This window comes from Hakea prostrata, chromosome 7 (genome assembly GCF_041222555.1).
Source record: "Hakea prostrata isolate BN-2017 chromosome 7, UWA_Hpros_2, whole genome shotgun sequence".
Taxonomy (NCBI): domain Eukaryota; kingdom Viridiplantae; phylum Streptophyta; class Magnoliopsida; order Proteales; family Proteaceae; genus Hakea; species Hakea prostrata.
The window spans coordinates 10,853,273-10,863,716 of NC_142606.1; the positions used below are offsets into that span (position 1 = coordinate 10,853,273).

A 10,444-nucleotide genomic window follows, 5' to 3' on the forward strand; every position below is an offset into this window, starting at 1 on the left:
TACTACCACTTGGTTTCCAAAAAGTCCTTCCTCAGGGTAAACTAAAGCTCATAAGTTAACCCAAGGCCCAGTCCAATAACCAGACTACACACATCTAATAAACCCAAATGTGATGGATGCCCATGGCCCATTCAAAGCCCAAACCAAATAATAATAAGAGCATTTGTTGCCGAGGAGATGCTCTTCCTCACTTAATGATGGAGGATCGAATACATCCCTTTTTTTGGCCAACTCAAAACAAGCACACAAGTAATCAAATATCAGTTCCAAGATTCATAAATTTGTTAGAATTTATTCCTTTTCAGGAAGCGTTGTTCCTGTAATTTTCATTTTAGAAGTTTCCGGTAAGTGTCTTTAGAGACAATGAGTGATAGCTTTTGGGGAGTGGTAGTGTCTAATGAAAGGAAGTCGATGAGAGATTCCCCTTCCTCACATATACAATGGAAATTTTTGGTTTGTCAAAATTTTCAGTTCATAGGATACATTGCTCTGCTAATATTCTCCGGATTTACTCTTGACATATTGATCTGTTTGTCTCCCCTTTAATTGGCAATATTTTCCCTCAAAACTGTGGTAGATGATCCTCAAAAAGCAGACTTGCTACCCACAGATACTATTTTTTTCGCCTCCGGTGCTTGTAAATGTAGCCTAACACATTCTCTGTTTTTGATAGAATTGTAAATTAAATAAATACTCTGGCGAAAAATATAAACTCTACAAATTGCAAAGAATATGCAAACATTTTGTACAAGATGTCCTATGTAATACAGAATATGAGAAAAAGCTCTCTTTCAAGGAAAATATTCTCGTCCTACATCATTACAATAACTACATAGTTGGAATGAGAAGGCACCTGAGTAGCCTTATCATATGACTTTCTCTGAAGATTCACCTAAAATCAATATCCAAATCAGCAGTTAAAGATGCATCCGGTGACAAGTAGCCAGAAAAACCTGTGGATAAAGTGAGAGAAGAAAGAAAGTTTGGAGTCAACATAATTATTGACACGATGAAAATGGTAACTAAGAAACATGATCATCTTGGTTGGGGTAGAAATTCTCTTGAAAATGTATATAAAGAGTCCTCGGGAAAAATTGCAGAAACTTCAATTTATTGCCTGGGAAAAAGGTACTAATAATACAGAAAATGTTCCAAGTCAAGAAAATATTCACAACATTGCCGTCAAATTACTGATTCAATTGGTCAGACATTAGAAACTTTCAAAAATAATTATGTAGTCAGTGGCCTGATGATGGTTAGAAGTCCTATATTCATTTAGGCCCTTGAAACTAATCCAATCTCAATAGGCATACCAGACCATTGAGGTTGAAGAACGAATAATCGTAAACCTCGATGTTACATTCACAATCACAACCATCGAGGTTATTAAAAAAAAATTCAAAAGGAAGGGGGGTCTAAATTAGGATTTCCACTTCTCTAAAACCTAACAGAACTGAAGAAGATGACTTCCATAGATGCTAAAAAAGAATACCACCTATTCAAATTAGAAACAGAAACCAAGTTGCCTGCTAGCAAAGGAAACTACATGCTGTCTAGTAATGGATAACAAAGTCCAATAGCAAGCTAAACAAAATCCAACTCTAAGTCAATAACGACTCATGTAGGATGGCATATTCAGTGAGTTGATTCCAATTCCTTAATAGAATAGGGTGCTGAAAACAGCACTTGTGAAGCAAAGGTATTAATGGGGGACAGAATAGAGAAGAAAGAAGGATAAAGAAGATAGGGGGAAGAAGGGAAATCTTAGAAGAATTAGTCTTGAAGAAGAGGAAGAGAGAGAAAACACTCATAAGGAGGAGAAGAAGAAAAGAGGAGAGAGGGAGGGGGGGGCTGCAAACGCACAAAACTAAAGCTTTACTTCATTTTTTATATTCCATCCTCAATAGGCTGATTACAAGTGTTTAAATAATAAAGAGACATACTTCAATACAACAACAACTATAGTAGGACTCTAGGTAATTTAAAACTAACAAACAACTGATCATACTAAGATGCTTAGGAATTTAAAACTGACTAAAACTGATCTTAGATATCCACCCAAATTAAAAAACTAATTACATAATTATCCCAATAAATAAATTCTAAATTATCCTTAAAACTCCCGCGAAACTGTTCCTATTTTATCCCCTTGCAAGCTGAACTTTGGGCCCACCAAATTTGAATCTATCTCCATGCAAGCTGGACTTGAGGCTCAACAAATATGAAAATTATCATCTAGGTTACTATTTACGTTACTATAGCGTGAATAGTAATTTCTGGTTGTGCTGCATCAATTTCTCCTTCTCTTAACAAAAACTTGACCTCGAGTTTCATTAAAATAAAATCTACATAACTCGATTTAAATCCACAAAAACAGGCTTTGATGGGTAGCTGTAGCATTATTCACAATTACTGGGAAAAGAAATTAGGGGAAAGAGAAAAAGGAGGAAGAGTAATAAGATTTCAAGGAGAAGAAAAGTAGGGAAGAGAGACAATAAGGTTGAACAGACCACGAGATAAAGAAGAGATTTACCCAGGTTTGAGCTATGCCAATTAATGGGGGAGAGAATAGAGAAGAAAGAAGGATAAAGAAGATAGGGGGAAGAAAGGAAAATCTTAAAAGAATTAGTTTTGAAGAAGAGGAAGAGAGAGAATAACACTCATAAGAAAAAGAGGGCTGCAAATGCACAAAGCTCAAGCTTTACTTTATTTTTTCTATTTCATCCTCAATAAGCTGATTACAAGTGATTAAATAATAAAAGAGACATACTTCAATATGAAAACAACCATAGTAGGACTTAAGGTAAATTAAAACTAACAAAAAACTGATGATACTAAGACACTTAGGAATTTAAAACTAACTAAAACTGATTTTAGATATCCACCCAAATTAAAAATCTAATTACATAATTATCTCAATAAATAAATAACAAAATTCTAAATTATTTCTAGAACTCCCGCAAAACAGTTCCAATTTTATCTCCTTGCAAGCTGGATCCACAAAGGCCCACCAAATTTGAATCTATCTCCATGCAAGCTGGACTTGGGGTCCACCAAATATGAAAATTATCATATAGGTTACTGTTCAAGTTAATGTAGCGTGAATAGTAGCTTCTGGCTGTGCTGCAACAGGTATGCATACTTTGTGATCCTCCGCAGACCCCAGAATGGTGGGACTTTGTGGATCGGATAACTCCCACCCCTTTTATTTTCATTTTTTTTATTTCTATGAGAGATATCTTCTCTTCTTGTTTATGTGACATAAAGGACAACGGACCACATTTGAATGATACATTGCATTTTTAGCTTTTACCTTGCTGGTGTGGTGTGCCGTGGCCTACTTTTGTATTCCCTTTCTCATCCCTTCTAGGTAAAATTTACTTTTTCTCTATGACCACAACTCAGGCTTATCCCAACGAAAAGGTATCATGGATCATTTCCCTCCAATCAGCTCTATTTGAGGTCATAGAATGCCCCATGTCTTTCTTCTCCACTTCTCCTAAGGTCATTTTAGATAAATCAAATCACTCATCCCCATTGGAGCATCCAAAGGCCTCTGATGGACATGACCATGCCACATTAAATGTCTTTCTCATACCTTATCATGTATTAGAGCCAGAGCTATGTACAGATAAGCTAATACTATCATGGCTACACTACTGAGTTATCTATATGGTCCTTCTTAACTGCCTAATATAATGCACCATATAGTGTGTAGTTATATCGAGTCAGCAATGTCAATAACAATAAGAATTCATTTTTGAAGATACTATAATGCTGAAATGAAGATACTTTTAATCAAGCCTTTGTTACAAGCCTATCAAATTAAGGATTTATCCATAGTTCCTACAGATTAAAAATTAAAATTAAGAGAGTTTTTGCAGGTCGCCCACTTAAGTGGGCCTATAATTCCTGACTACCCCTTAAGTGAGCTAAATTGCACAGCCCCCACTTTCACCATTTTGCGTAATTCCAAGTTATCCACCCTTAACGGTCAAAGGTTTGACCGTTAAATTTGTTGTCCAAATGACTCGTCTACCCTTCTAGGTGTAAAAAGACCAAAATACCTCAGATAAGTGTCCCTAGCATTTTGCTCCCTAGGTGGGTGAAGAGGTTCACCCTTCACCCATCTTCTTCCTGTCTTTCACCGCAAACCCCACCACCGCCCCTCCCCTGCCGTTGCTGGAAAGTGCTGACTGGCGAGAAATTTATAGCTCCTATGGTCGGAAATCCCTTTCTATGCTTGGAATCTCCCTCGAGAGCTGGAAATCCATAAATTTCCTGCTTATTTACTCTTCCATCTGCAGGTCTTGATGGTTCCTAATTCTTATATTTCCTTTCATTCTGCAAGTATTTGGGTTAGGGTAAGCCAATAAGGACTAGGTTTACTTTTCTCCGCAATGGAAGAGATTACAGAGGGAGTGAATAACATCACCATCGTCAACGCACACAAGAAGAACCGGATTCACCAAGGTAAAACCTAAATCTAAACTGTGTTTTGTCTGCAATTCAAAATAGGAAAACCCTTCATCATCGTCAACTCGCACAAGAATAATCGGATTCAGGTTTCCAACACTAAGAAGCTCCTCTACTTCTATGTTAATCTCGCCCCGATTGAAAATAGGAAAAATATTTCTCTCTTCACCATCGTCGACTCGCACAAGAAGAATCGGATTCAGGTTTCCAACACTAAGATGCCCCAAACTTCAAATCATTCCATTGTAAACAAAAGAAGACCAAGAATAATAGAGCAGATTTGTTTCCAGCTCGAGGATTTTGGTGTTTCGGAGAAATATAGAGTGATTAATTTTGATGGGTTGTTTATATTAGTCGGTTGAGCACGGGTTTCTTTTTTCTTCTGTGAAAACACACTTCAGAAAGAATTCCATCTTTAGAAATTCTTGCGTGTTTGAAGTGGGTTTTCAATAACTTGGTGGTGGTTCAATGGAGACAGTTGATCTTAAGGGAGGTGGTGATCGTCTTCTTCGATTTTTGGTTGGTGGTGGAAGTCAGAATCAAGAGATGAGAGATGGCGGTGGTGGTTGTCTTCTTCGTCTTCTCGTCGGCGGTAGAAGACAAAACCAAGAGGTGAAGGAGTTTTTGTAAATTTGAAAATATTATGTGAGGTTTTACCTTGGTGAGAGGGCATTTTAGTCATTTTGCATGGTGAGGGGGTATATGAGTCATTTGAACAACAAATATAGCGGTCAAACCTTTGACCATTAAGGGTGGGTAACTTGGAATTATGCAAAATGGTGAAAGTGAGTGTTTTGCAATTTAGCCCACATAAGTGGACAATCAAGAATTATAGGCCCACTTAAGTGGGTGCCCTGTAAAAAACTCAAATTAAAACTAAAACTTGGGATCCTAGAGAAGAGAAGTCTTTCAAAAGATGTGGACTTGATTAAAGATACACATAATAGTGTGGTGATAAGAGGGGAGCTAAAGTGATGAAGAAAGTTGATGAAGAGATCCTGCAACATGATTATTTTAGGTATCTGGGCTCAATCATTAATAAGGACGGCAATATTGATGTTTTTTAGAGAATTAAAATAGGATGTATAAAATGAAGAGATGCATTCGGAGAATTATACAATTGGCATTCCTTAAAAATTTAAGGAAAAATGGTTTAGTCATATGATCCATGGTTAAATCACAAACACACATGTCCTTTCTCTACAACCAAAGTCCATCCTTTCCCTTGTACTTCTAATGCCTTCAACTTGTACCATCTCATGCTTCACAAAAGCATACATTTACTTTTCCTAAGTATGTTAGGGGGATAGTACCTTGAAGATTAGACTTATTACTCTTGCCTTTTCATGGTTACACTGTAAAATTTTCCATTTGTCTGGCCAGAAGACCAAGTAAGGTTATGGACAACGATAATAGAGTTGGATTTAGAAATAATATATGCCCATTATTTGGTTTCAGATTTAATGCATAAAGCACCAAATATCAATCCATATACTCTTAAAAGCAACTAAGAGATAAAGACTTAAATATAATACTTAAGTAATGGTTACCTAAAGAAGGGATAGAAGATACTTAAGAATTACTATTGGCCACTTGGCCTCCCAAATTTTAATTGAAAACCACATGAAAGGAAAATAGACAAAATGGTCAAGAATCAATGCTGCTACAACCATTGTGATGCAGAATTGAAGACATATTCACGAAAGAAAAAGCCCATTGGGTTAGGCCCATCAAAAGCCTAAAGTTGTCACCTGAATCAGCCCATGGCTTTCATGTGCTAGGGCTGTTTTAGTGGGTTAAAGTTAGCCCACATATGTTGAACTTCATAGTCTAGACCTAAGCCTAAATCTAGTTTTTGGAAAGTCAATAAAAGGGGCTTTAGTTTGAAAATAAGATAACTCGTTGTCAAAGGAGTTCTCCTTTGTCAAGAGTTAGGTAGTAGTTGAGTTATTAATAGGTAGGTGGTATTAGCTAGTGGTTAGATGTTGCCATTAATGTTTATGTCTCTTTAGAATGCTATATAAAGAGACTTATGTAAGTGGTGAGAAAACAACTGGTAAAATGAAATCAAATTGCTTGCTAGCATTCCTCCTTCTGGAGAACCCTTGTGTTTGATCAAGGTAGATTGGTGTTCAATCCAATCGATCCACCTTGTGGTGAGAAGCCCGGGTGTTACATGTTACTTTGTTGTCCTTATTGTTCTCTTAATTCTCTTATATTGTTCCATCCATTCTTCTTTATAGCATACTACTGTTTTGAAGACCTAGTTAGTCCTTGTTCTTAAACCAATATCCTTGTTCTACCACTTCGGTTTTCAGCCTTCCATTATATCTGAATTTTATCTATCTTAAGTCTATCAAATCTGAAGTTGATTCCCTGTGAAAGGTTCTATTTGGCTACTGTTTTGATCATTCAAATACAGTACTACATTACATTGTCATTATTTCAAAAATATCATCATGGAAATCTAAAAGTATATATGTGTATCATGCCAAAAGGCCACAATACAAAAATAAGAAGAGAAAACAACTACTTTATAGATGAATAAGTTCAGATATCCTCCCTAAAACTTACCTCCATAAATCGCGGCAATAGTATGAATAAGAAGGTGTATCAATCCCGAAGGCCAAGCTCAACCTCAAGCTCATCATCCTCTTCAAATAACCTCAAAAGGCGTGCATGCTGTTCTGCTCTCTTCTTCTTCTGCCATATCCTGAACAGGAATACAGAGAAGGCCACAACAGCGACAACCCCAAGGAATATGATGAATACTCTAAGCCCAGTGCTGCCACTAGATGATGAATCGGCCCCAGCTTTCTTAACATTTTTTGAATTTGCAGGATCATCAGACAAACCTGAGATGAACATAGAGAAACTGTATGACATAAATGCCACAAAAAAAATTTTAATTAAAATCCATAACTCATAGGGTAAATGGTCGTTGAGTTTATGGTTCATGAAAGTGAATCAAATCAGATCTATATAATCATACATCAAGTATGATTTTGTAGAGTGCTGAATTCATAAAAAGTTACATTTTGACCACATATAGTTGAGCGACTCCCTTTGTCAACCAAATCCAATTGTAGCAAGTCTCTGAAATGTAATGCTAGTTTCAGTAGGTAAAATTTATTTCCAAAAAAACTCAAAGAAACATCACATATTAGACAATGATGATCTTGTGAAAATATACAATTCAGATAAATCTGGTGCAACTGTAATGTAGACAACACTCAAGATAATTACGAAATACAGTTAACACAACCCAAAGTCCAAATCATCAAAGGTTATTAAAAGCAACATGACCAAATGTATCCTTAGAGCACCAAACCCTTCATGCAGTTCACTGGATGTTTTACCCCGACAGTAGCGATATCTTATGTTCCCCTGTTTAATTTCTGAATTACATAGTATCAGCAAATGCTAGAAGGAAGAATGCACGCAATGCTTAATATTTCCTTCAACGAAAGGAATGGAGGCCCAGCAATGAGATGACCAGCACTGACCAATTAGGAATTACCCACCCTATTTTGATGTATATGTATAACCTAAATAATTTATATTTTAAGCAATGCTTGTAGAAATTGTTTTGCAGTAAGTAAGATAATGGTATTGAGCTAGATCCAGCCACAACCTAGGTTCTGACAATTTTTCTAAAGACTCCTAGTCAGCTCCTCACGTTAATAGACATACTCTGAAATCTAACTGTATCTAGGCATAGTAACTATCAGATTTAAATTACTTGTGATATACCATAATGGAAAAGGTATAATGAGAGCATCAATTAAGCACCTAAACTAAACCTCAGTCTTCAGTCCTAATGGGTCAATCAACAAGATTTACAACTAAGAGACCATTGCAACAGCAATTCAACAAGTCAAGTAATGACGAAATCAATGCCTCACACACCTATTGGCAAAGCCAAAACTAGTGATCAACAAAGAGGAAAGATTCCTACAAACCCTATTTGACCTACCTATGACTTCGAAAACCGACGGAAAAATGATATCGAGATCCTAATACGAAGAACAACCATGCATAACAGCCCAGCATTAACTAGTCCAAGATTTCCATGGAAAACCCTCCATCCAAGGAGAGTGTTGTGTCTCGCATAAAGAGCTAAAGGCGAAAAAATAATCTGAATAAAGCGTTGATTCCAAGTTTTGTAAACTTTCAGATCCATAAACCATTTTCTGTAACAACTAAGCATCAAAAGCAAGAAAAAAACAATTCGAATCAGAATCACGTTTATCTTTCTAAGGACCAAAGAAATCCAAAAAGCCCCAAATGCATGAGTTGAGACTCCACAATGTAGCATCGAAAATGATAAAACCGATAGCTCAAACACGACAATGATTTACTACTGATTTTTTAATGACAGTTATCAGAGAAACGAACCAGAAATCAATTGCAGAAAAATTGATGAAAGCAAAACATGAAATCGAAACGATCTCCAGCTACGGATTTCAGACATTTCTTCTTCCCTTGAGAATCCGCTTTCCTCTCTCGCGTATTTTCTTTCTTCCCGATTTTGATGTCGTTGGTTGGATCGTATGCCCGTGATTCGCCACAGTCGCGAGTCTACTCGCGTGACCACCTTCCAAATTCCAATAATCTACTGGGTTTTTCTTTTTTTTTTCTTTCTTTCTTGTTTTCTCTTTTCTTTTTTCTTTGTAATTTTCAGTTGCACCCTTTTTAGGGTTTGATCTAAATCAGGTTTGATCTATTAAGAACGCATCTTTAGTTAATTCGGATAAATTAATAACTCTTATGAGAACTGATAACTAATTAATGTGAACCAGCCCAACTCAAACGAAAGAAATTGGCTGGATTGAAAAAATATATCAAGGGGTAACTTAGAAATTTAAAATTTTCATGGGAGAACAAAAGTAAGAGTTTAAATTCTTTGAGGAATCGGATGCGAAAGTTAATATAGGAATTTTAGTAAATAAGCCTTAAATATAGGAGATTATAGAAATTTGCTTTCAAAATAAATAAATATAATAATTCATTTGGAATACAACCAATATGTTCTACTGGAAATGGAGCCTTCCTGGCTAGAGAGTGGGCGTACACATTCCCCTCTCTATGAATAAAATTAACCTTACCAAGTTACAATTCACAAAATTTGCAACTAGGACCTGGATATCATGTGTTATTGTCTCTACCGCCACCGACATTTTTGACTGATCATCTTCAATTGCTGAAACCAAACCCATAGAGTCTGTATACACAAGTATCTTGGAAAAATCATTATCCCATAGCATTGCTTCCCTAACAGCCAATGCTTCACCACATAACACTTCATCGAATTCCATTGGGATCGATATTGTATATATCACTGCACCACGATAGTTCCTAGCTACAAACCCAACTCTACTCTTCCCATCCTCCAAAGAGCAAGTCACAACAGAGCACCATTTATTCTCTTTGGATGTTTAACGCCTTCATGGTCTATCGAGCTTTCTCCATCTTTCTCTTATCTTCTCCAAAAAAAAGTCCCTTGCTACCCATAATTCAAATATGTAGCTAGAACTTCTAGTTATTACTTATTTAGGATGGACCTTTCCATTAAATAGCAAATCATACATTGCCAACTAGATAGCCCAACAAATGAATTCCACCTTTGCTAATAGTTATCTTTTTATTGCTTCTGATGGTTTTTTTTTTTTTTAAGCCGAAGAGTTTATATATAGGGTGGGGAATATTACTAATATAAGTGCTGCCAGAACCCAGGAGCTCCCCATGGGAGGTTGGGCTTTTAACCCTTCTACTAATCCACCATTGTCCTTTTGATGAGCGGTTACTTCTTCTAGCTATTAATTCTTTAGCCGGTGGACCTTTTAACTCTCCTCCTCCTTTTGGCCCCAAATACAATTGGTCATAGCTTCCTAATCTCTTCATGATGAGATTGGGAGAATACAAATTGTGAAGCTGCGAATGTTGATATGACATTTGCCACTGTTCT

At 36.4% G+C, this 10,444-nt stretch overlaps 1 long non-coding RNA gene across 1 annotated transcript; it reads right to left on the minus strand.

Annotated features, from left to right (window-relative positions):
- Positions 1-274: 274 nt before the first annotated feature.
- LOC149009702 (uncharacterized) lies at positions 275-9,106 on the minus strand. The gene is made up of 3 exons (XR_016174577.1): positions 8,875-9,106; positions 7,051-7,331; positions 275-953 (listed from the first exon to the last, which is right to left on the minus strand). It is a non-coding gene; the product is annotated as an uncharacterized LOC149009702 (long non-coding RNA).
- Positions 9,107-10,444: the final 1,338 nt, after the last annotated feature.